This window comes from Antechinus flavipes, chromosome 4 (assembly GCF_016432865.1).
Source record: "Antechinus flavipes isolate AdamAnt ecotype Samford, QLD, Australia chromosome 4, AdamAnt_v2, whole genome shotgun sequence".
Lineage (NCBI taxonomy): Eukaryota > Metazoa > Chordata > Mammalia > Dasyuromorphia > Dasyuridae > Antechinus > Antechinus flavipes.
In genome coordinates this window covers 248,070,007-248,079,193 of record NC_067401.1, presented here as the reverse complement: position 1 = coordinate 248,079,193, position 9,187 = coordinate 248,070,007, and the positions used below count along the sequence as shown (strand labels likewise).

General features: G+C 33.0%; 1 pseudogene; it reads right to left on the bottom strand.

The window, feature by feature from the left end:
* Positions 1-1,415: 1,415 nt before the first annotated feature.
* LOC127559425 (olfactory receptor 14K1-like) lies at positions 1,416-8,493 on the bottom strand (annotated as a pseudogene).
* Positions 8,494-9,187: the final 694 nt, after the last annotated feature.

The following is a 9,187-nucleotide window of genomic DNA, read 5'->3' as shown; positions in this document are numbered from 1 at the left end:
TTTGGGTTAAGAAAAGCTGCACAGAAAAGTAATCGCTATTGATATCACACAATCATTTTTTCTTTTAATAATTTCCACTTGTTAAAAGAATAGTTTGTTTTAGCTTTGAAACATTGATGCTTTTTTTCTCTTTATATTCCTAGTGTTTGACATATAGTGTACTGAATTATGAATAGAAGTCATGAAGTTATTCCCTTTATTGCTTTTGATAGAGATCAAAATGTCTGTCATAGTAGTTATTAAAGTTTCTACACCACAGCTATATGAAATTTCTGGGTCAGTTTTTTGATCAATTTCCCCAATTCCTCATTGCTTTTCTCTTTTTGTCCTGCTTATTCATAGCAGTTTCTGTTCACTCAGAACATTTTTACAATTCATTTCTCCTCTTAATCCTCTTATAGAGAAGACAGGAAATGTAATATCATGTAGAATCATGCAAAACGGATTTTTGTATTAGCCATACTGCAAGAAAAATAAAGAAAATTAAAAAAATGCTTCAATATGCACTTAGACCCCATCAGTTATTTCTCTGGAGGCATATAGTATTTTTTATTACTAGTCCTTAACAATTGTCTTGGATCTTTATATTGACTAAGTCATTCACAATTGATCATAGTATAATATTGCTCTTACTATGTATATTGTTCTGATTCTGTTCAATCACTTTGCATGAGTATGTAAGTGTTTTTAACTTTTTCTGAAAACATACTGCTCATTTCTTGTAGCATAATAGTTTTCCATCACAATCAGATACCATACCTATTTTAGCCATTCTCCAACTGATGGGCATTCCTTTAATAACAGTCTTTTTAGAAATTTGATTAATTTCTGTAACATTTGAGAAATGAAGTCTTTAGCATAGAAACTTCATATAAAATTCTCATATCCCTAGTTTCTTGCTTTTCTTCTAATCTTGGTTACATTGAATTTGTTTGAACATAAGTTTTAATTTAATGTTACCAGGACTATTCATTTTACTTCCAGTGATTCTACTTCTTGTTTGCTTATATTTTGTGCATTTTCATATGAAGTTTTCTACTTCCATCATCTTTTTAATTTAAAGCCTTTTGATTAGGTAATTATGAACTTCTGTTAATATTGCTCAGTTCCCAGTTTGGAGCCATTGGTTTATTTTATGTCAATATAAATCTTGCCCATATCCCTTCAAGGGGAATTTTTTGATTTTTACCATCAGGGGAAAAGGAGGAACCATAAAACTGGCTATATTTCTCTCTCTCCTCCTCTTTCCCTTCCTCTCTTCCCTCTCTCCCTCTCTCCATCCCTCTTTCCCTTTCTTTCTCCCTAAACTGAACCCAATATATAGTTATAATAAGTGCAACATGTGTATCAGAAAAAAAGATTCTGAGGAAGGAAGAGACATCACAAAAGAACTGATGAATTGCAGTTTAGTTTACAGAAAGTCAAAGTCAATGTACTCACTGTATATAAGACACCAAATAAACCTTTAAGAGTTCAGGAAATATTTGCCATTATTACACAAGCCCTTTTGTTTATGATGACTTCATAGTTGAGGGGCCAACATATAGCCACATAAAGTTTATAGGACATTACAATTAGGTAAAATGATGATATACAGAAAATAACAAAAAAAAAAAAAAGCTACTCCAACAGAAAGATGAAATAGCTGCCACTCAGGGAATTGGCAATAGATTTAGGGACTGTGGTAGAAATCAGGCAAAGATCTCAAAAGGAGAATTCTTCAGGAAAATATACATAGAGGTAGTGGAGGTACTCATTATGAAATATGATAGTGAAGATGAGTAGGTTCCCCATTACAGCCAATAGGTTGATCAGCAAAAAGAGTATGGCATGTAAGTTCTGAAGTTCTCATGTACTAGAAAAACCCATAAGGAGAAATTCTGTCTTCATTGTGAGGTTGGCCATGCTCTCAGAGTTCTCTTGACTGTCTGCATAGAAAAAAGAAGCATTTATCAAATGATGAGAACATTGAATCTTTTGAATATCATGACCTATTGCTTTGGACTTATTCTGTTATCTTATGAAATGAGAATCTCTTTGTCTATTTTGCTTTGGTTATTTGCCAAATGCATAGATGAAACTATATCAAAATATCTTAACCTTTGGTTACATGAATTTAGAATTTAGAAAAGTTTTAGTAACTGCACTGAAACAAAGATGATTTCTTTTGAAATCCTTTATTTTGTTTCATGAGTGTAAAGATCTTATGTGGAAATGGTTTCATAGAATTTACCAGAAGAAGCCAAAGAGACAAAACAGCTTAAGAAATTCTTAACAAAATGATTCTAATGGCTCTTTTGCCTTCAAAAGGAGTTTTGTTTCTAGGAACATAGCATTACATTTTAAAATATGATACTAATAGTAATATCTGCCTAAATTGTATGATTTTAAAGGATTAGAGCAACTTTTTATTATAAGTATTATGTGAGGTACATTTTTCAAGTAGTATTATTACCATTTGAACATAAGATTCTTTTTTTTTAAATAACTTTTTATTGACAGAACCCATGCCAGAGTAATTTTTTACAGCATTATTCCTTGCACTCACTTCTGTTCCTATTTTTCCCCTTCCTCCCTCCATCCCCTCCCCCAGATGGCAAGCAGTCCTTTACATGTTGAATAGGTTACAGTATATCCTAGATACAATATATGTGTGCAGAACCGAACAGTTTTCTTGTTGCACAGGGAGAATTGGATTCAGAAGATATAAATAACCCAGGAAGAAAAACAAAAATGCAAGCAGTTTATATTCATGTTCATTTGAACATAAGATACTTAATATTCAGAAAAGTTTTGTAATTTTATAGTGGTTATACAAGGTGTCCGTACTTGAATGCTAACAGGGGCTTCTGCTTCCAAAACTGAATTGAATGATGTCCACTGAAGAAGATGATTAGCCCAACCAAAACACTGTCATTTTGGTACCCTAATTAGTCTACAATAATGGAATAATTATAGAAAGAAAGGCAATCTTTTGGAATTGACATCGTCTGGGCCATTTCATTTTATTCTTTTTCTTAATTAAGGACAATGCTACCAGAATTTCAGAACAGTCATGTTGAATTGCAAATCTATTTTTAATTGGAGAATTAATTCCCAAACCACTTCTGTCTATAGTGAACTGTCCTACCTTCTTTGGAAAAGTGAATAACTGTCCCTCTGCATTCTGATTCATCTTACCTGACTTAAAATACCCACATATCTAGAGGAAACTTCATGTTACATTGGATAGACTATATTGCCAGGTCTGCAGTGTAAAAATCCCAAGTTTAAAATGGCTCAAATATTTACTAGCTGTCAGATCCTAGAGAAATCACTTTTATTTTTTCTTCAGTTTTCTCATCTGTAAAAGATGACTAATAACAATGCTTACCTCCCCTGGTTGTTATGAAGAACAAATGAGATAATAATGATAAATCTTTTAGCACTGTGTCTGGCACATAGTAAGCAAGATGTATATTTTGTCACTATATATTTTTATGTCAGCTATTATTGTTATTATTATCTATTTCTATAATCTTAGGAATAGATCAAAAGGTATATCCAAAGGAACTACTGCTCTTATAATGGATATATATAAACTAATAAAAATAATTACTATTAACTGTCAATAATACTTCCTAAGAAAGTTATATTGACCAACTTCTGTGTATAAATCTTTTTCCTAGATCTATTCATTATTTCAGTTACCAATTTTGCTATATCTATTCAAGGGAGATAAAAATCTTATATTTAATTATCTATTTATTTTTAATACTGTCTGGCTTGAGAATACTTTCCTACCTTCCTCATTTTTTCCAGCTTTCTCATTCCTTGGTCTTTCTAATGTTTTTGATGATTAAGAGACAAAGTTTTATGTATTGTCTCCAGTCTCAAATAAGTACTTTGATATTTTAGATATTGTAGTTATTAATGGGTTCTTCTCTGAATGCATGGCTGGTTTTGCATTTGTCCTTTCGCTTCACTCTCATAACTTCTTCTCCTCTCCTTTCTCCTTCTTCTAAGGTCCTTTGGATATAATTCATATCTTTTGATTATTTATCAATTGAGGAATGGCTATTTTTTAAAATAAATTTGTTTCAGTTCTCTATACATTTTAGAAATAAGACCTTCACCAGAGACACTTGCTTTAAAATTATCTTCCCAGTTACTATTGCTAACTGTATTCCTCTGTGTTTATTCCATTTGCTTTCTCATTTCACCTTTCTACTCTTCAAAAGTGTTTCCTACTGACCACTGCTTTCCCCAGTTTTCTCTTTTATCACCCTCACCCCTTTCTGTGTTCCCCTTTCCCTCCTATTTTCCTGTAAGATAAGATAGAATTTCTATACCCATATTGAGTGTGTATAATATTTCCTCTTTGAGACAGTTCATGAGAATAATGTTCACTCATTGCTCCTTCCTTTCTCCCTCTTCAAATCCACTATAAAAGCTTTTTTCTTGCATCTTTTATGACAGATAATTTATGACATTCCACCTCTCCCTTTCACATTCTTCGAGGACATTCCTCTTGCCCTTAATTTTATTTTTTTTATATTATCCTATCATGATCAATTCATATAAGTACTGTCTGTCTATAGATATTCCTATTTGCCATAATAATAAGAAAGTTCTTATGGGTTATAAGCATTGTCCTCCCATGAAGAAATGTAAACAGATAAACCTTGTTAAGTCCTTTTTAATATCTCTTTCCTGTCAATCTCCTTAAGCTTACCCTGATTCTTTTTTCTGAAAATCAGATTTTCTATTCAAGGCTTGTCTTTTCATCACAAGTGCTTGAAATTCCACTGTATTGTTGAATGTCTATCTTTTATCTTGAAGGATTATACTGTTTTGCTGTGTAGGTGATACTTGACTGCAAGCTTAGTTCCATTGCTCTCCAGAGTATTATATCTCAAGCCCTTCAATTCTTTAATGTCGAAACTAAGTCTTGTGATATCCTGACTGTGACTTGTTTCTTTCTGAATTGTTTCTTTTTGAATGCCTCCAAAATTTTATCCTTGATCTGGAAATTTTTAATTTTTATTAAATTTAATATTACTGAGTATTTTCATCTTGAGATCTCTTTCAGGAGATGATCAGTATATTCTTTCCATTTTTGACTCCCTGCTTCTAGAATATCAGGACAATTTTTCTTGATAAGTTCTTGAAAGATGATGTCTTGGGTCTTCACCTTTTCATGACTTCCAGGTAGACAAATAATTTTTTTTGGTTATTTTTCCTGGATTTATTTTACATGGTTTTCTATTTTTTATTGTTTTTGTTTTATTGTTTTTTTGATTTCTTCAAAAGTCATTAGCTTCCATTTGGTTAATTCTAATTTTAAGGAATTATTTTCCTAAGTGAGCTTTTGTACCTCCTTTCTCATTAGACTAATTTTGCTTTTTAAAGCATTCTTCCCCTCATTAGCTTTTTTTGTGTTTCCTTTTTCATCAGTCTCAATTCTCTTCCCAATTTTTCCTCTGCCTCTCTTACTTGATTTTCAAAATCCCTCTTGAGGTCTTCCTTGGCCTAAGACCAATTATTATTTTTCTTGGGGACTTTTGATGGGAGCTTTGACTTTGTTATCTTCTTCTGAGTGTGTATTTTATTTTTTCTTGTACCATAGTCACTTTCTATGGTCAGAATTTTTTTCTTTTATTTTCTCATTTTCCCACCAATTTATTACTTGACTTTTAATTTTTCAGGGAAGTTTGCACTGTCTGGAACTTCAGGAATTTTTTGCAGGTGTTTTCAGAGATCCTTCTAGTGACCTGATCACCAGCATTCTTTTCTGCTGAAAATGTGAGGTGTGTCCCCACCCACTGTAGTTATACTTTCTAATGTGCTAAGGCAACTGAGTCCTTCCTTAGTTCTAGTAAAGAGACCTCATGTGAGCTGAGGTTTCCTAGAAGCTGTGGGCTGCCATGGGTTCCCATGTCCACACCTGGTTTGTTGGTTTCCCAAGCCTCTCTCATCCTTCTGACAAACCTTTCTTGCTAATCTAGGTCATCTTTGGTGTCTCTGGCCTGAGAGGTCTGGAAACTGCTTGTGCTATGACAAATTCAGAGACTCTTAGGCCCATTCCTGATTTGCTGGCTTCCAAACCAGGGCCAAAGCACAGATTATGCTGGTATGGCCTGCACTGGGACTATGTGATGAACTCCTGTCACAAATATTTCATGCTGACATTCTAAATTGTTTTTGGCTAGAAAATTGTTCTACTCCATGTTTTTGTGTGTTCTGATTCTCTGAAATTTGTTTAGAAACTTTTTTTAATATTTTAATTTTTTTATACATTCATTCATTCATTTATTTATTTTTTGCTGAGGCGATTGGGATTAAGTGACTTGCCCAAAATCACTCAGACAGGAAGTATTAAGTTCTGAAGCAGATTTGAACTCAGGTCTTCCTGACATCAGAGTTGATGTTCTATCCATTATACCAACTAGCTGCCCCTAGAAACATTATTTAAAGAAATCTGGAGTAGCTTGTGGGAGAAATCAGTGAATACCTGCCTGCCCTTCCCTATCTTGGCTCTGCCTCCTGTCTCTTCTCTTTTCTTGTAAGAATATTATTCTTTAAATGAGGTTCTATATATTAAGTGTATCATAGATTTATATAATCAGAACACAATGGATTTAGTCAGTTATTTGTGCCATATTTGTCATTTCAAGCTCCCAATCTAACAAATCCAAACATTTCAGCATAGTGAAAGAACTGGTAGAAGTTATAGACGAAAGTTGTGGTGAGGTAATGTTTTGCCTAATGTGAGAAAAGCATCTGAACAACTAACAACTTGCAAATGTGGAATCACTGTCCTTTACTTGCACTTACTCTTTCTTAGTGAAAATATGCTTCACATAGAATTTAGATGAATCTGGGTTGTAGATGTTTTATATGATTGCCAATTTCAAGTGGACATTAGACTAGAGGAATGATGTTTTGATGTCTTTCCCAATTCTAGATTTCTGTGCTTATGTTTTGTATTTGAAGGTAAAATAAAGAGTCTAACACTTTTATGAAAGAAAATTGGTTATTTGTAAATAACCAAGTGGAAGATCCTTTCCTCAATTTAACTTAAGAAGTAAATTGTTTATTTAAGAAGCGGTTACACGTAATAGAAGAAAACCTTTTCTGACTTGAAAATAGATTAAACAGTTGAATCAAAATGCTATCACTTGCTATAGATTTTGAAATATTATTACACTTAAAGTGGTGACATAACACTCTTCCTAACTATCCCTATTATTGTATTTGTGAAAACACTCAAAAGGCTGTAAAACAAAATAGATATGTGAAGAACTTTTGGTTCTTCAATATAAGTTGGTGGCACTGTTATTCAATCAAGTCAAATAATATTTTTCTAGCATTCCATATAGTTTCTTTTTAAGTAAACACTTGTTATAAGTTGATCAAAGGACCTTCAAATACATTATTTTTAAATAAGTACCCATTTTTTTCAGACAAGTGTGGTGACTTTTTGATTTTAGAACTGGTATCCATATATATATCAGTATATTTATATATATACAGTATATTTATATGCATATATATATATATACATATAAAACTATCCTATCAAGATTTTCTAGATGTTGTGGGAGTCAGCATTTTAAAATCAATGAGCTTGATATGGGCATAGAAGCAAGGGATTTAAGTCAGTAAATGTACATTAACGTGATCTCTCTCTCTTTCTCTGTATATGAATATATACATGTATATATACATATCTGAAATATGAAACAATAAATATGAAATATATACATATACCATATTTAAACATCCATTTATATGTGCACATGCATGCATGCAAGACACATATACATACATATATACATACACAGAAACATGTATATATGAATATATACAAGCATATGATCATGGAAAAGATTTCGGAATTTGTACCTTTGAGAAGTATTTCCAGGCAATGAGTTTTATTAGATTCATGTCCTTATTCTGCAGGGTATAGATGACAGGCTTCGGAGTTAGGAACACCACAATGACACATCTAGAACTGAATCAGATTTCTCCAGTGACTTTAGATAAGCAATGATACCTGTTGTGATAAAAATTATGAAAATGATGAGGAGGGGTAGGCAAGGGGAGAAGGCTTTTGACTTATCCTCTGTGTTTGGAATTTTCAGCACAATTGAAAATATGGGACCATAAGAGACAGATATGGAAATAGAGCAAAGAATCCCTAAAATGTACTCCAAAGCCATGGTGACATCCCAGAGAAGGAGATCTTGAGTAAGGAAGCAACATCACCAAAAAACTGGTGGATCTTCTTGGAGTCACAGAAGAGCAAAGTAAATATACTGGTTGAATATAGGGCCTCAGAGAAATCTCTGCTCAGCCAGGAAGCAGCTGCCATCTTCATATATGCTCCTCTGTTCATGATGATTTCATAATGCAGGTGTTGGGAGATGGCCACACAGTGATCATAGGACATTGCTGTGAGGAGATAAAATTCTGATGCTGCAAATAACATTAACAACAGCTGTGGAACTCCCACCCCCCCCCCCAAAAAAAAAAAAAAAAGAGATGAAGAAACTATAATTTAGAGAGTTTGAAATTGATTTGGGGACTATGATGGAAATAAGGCAGAGATCTAAAAAGGACAGGTTCTTCAGGAAGAAGACATAATGTATGAAGTTTCCCTTCAAGAGATTTGAGGGTAAAAATTAGTATTTTGCTCATTAGAGCCACCAGGTAGATTAACAAGAAGAGGATGGCATGTAAGACTTGTAGCTCCCAAATGTTGGAAAAGCCCATGAGGCTTTGTCACCACAGTGACAAAAATAAGATGATGAAATTAGTTCAGAGGATTTCAACTTGTAGTTCATGGACCTAAAATGTTTTGATAAATATATTTCCCTGTAGTTTGTTTCCATGTTAATGTTACATATTTTAATACTCTTTAGAGAAATAATTCATTATTTGAACTTTTTTAATACCGTAATCAGCCCAATGGCCTAGAAATATCATGCAGGTAAATGCAGTGTCACATTAAACTTCCATATGGCCTTTCTAATTTCAAGTTCTCTCTTAGTCAGTGCTGACCCAGACCAGTCATGTAGAAATAAAATCTATCCTTAAACAAAAAATAAAACAAAAAAAGAAATACCTTTCAAAACATTACCTTCATTGTTGCGTCTCTTCTTGTTTGTAGAATATAGCATGTAGAAAAACTGCTCCTTTCACC